Source organism: Egretta garzetta, unplaced genomic scaffold, assembly GCF_000687185.1.
Source record: "Egretta garzetta isolate BGI_Z169 unplaced genomic scaffold, ASM68718v1 scaffold1030, whole genome shotgun sequence".
NCBI classification, from domain to species: Eukaryota; Metazoa; Chordata; class Aves; order Pelecaniformes; family Ardeidae; genus Egretta; species Egretta garzetta.
Window position 1 is genome coordinate 33,050 of NW_009258308.1, and position 967 is coordinate 34,016.

Here is a 967-nt window from a genome sequence, read left to right on the forward strand (position 1 = left end):
CCTGGGGGGATTTAACAGCCGGGCAGAGGCGGTGCTGAGGGCCAGGGTTTGGGGGTGGGATGGCAGGGGTAGGGGGGCGGTTGGGCTGGGGGAGCTTCAAGGGCTTTGCCAACCCAAACCATTCTGTGATTCTAAAAGTCAGCCTAACCTCTGCCCTTTGTGCCAGCGCCGCTGCATGCCGTGGCCATTGCTTGCTGGTTCCCAGGTAGCCCCTGCACAGGCTTGGCTTTCTCATTTTTAACAATGAAATGTGTGTTGTCCTTAGGTGCTTTTACCATTTTCCCGAGAAACGCCGTGTGTCATCGCATTGACTCCAGTCTCCTCCACCAAGAGGTTGCTGCTCAAACCCAGATTACAGGGCTGGGCCTCGCCGTGAGCCCGGGTTTGCGGAAGGTGGCTGCTCCGTCAGCGATATGTTCCTCCCTGTTTCCCTCCGGTGGAGGCTCGGACCGTGTGCTGAAGTTTGGGAGCACCTAACTTGCTTCCAGCTGTGGGCTCGCTGCCCACTCACGGTGACGCTTTAGGCTCTGTGGTGATAACGGGGGAGTTTATTACAGATTATTGGGCTTTTGCTGTCTTCTGGCTGGGTTCTAGCTGGCATGCGCCGCGTTTCGAGGCACGCTGTGTCTATTTTCTGTAACACTGCAAGGTGGCAGCCTACAGCTTCTGAGGTGGCTCTGGAGTAACCAGAAAAATGACTTGTTTTTATAGAAGTACACCTTGGCATGAATCTTTTAGTCTGCGCAGCGTCTCCGGTGTTAGCTGACGTTCTGTGCTCTGTTTTTCCCTGGCTTTTCAGCGCGCGGTCAGCGTCAGTCCTGCAGAGGTTGTCAGAGAGGGATGGGGCGAGGTTGGATGGGGCTGTGAGCAACCTGATCTAGTTAGCGGTGTCCCTGCTCCCTGCAGGGGGGTTGGACTGGATGACCTCTAGGGGTCCCTTCCAACCCAAAACATTCCATGATTCTAC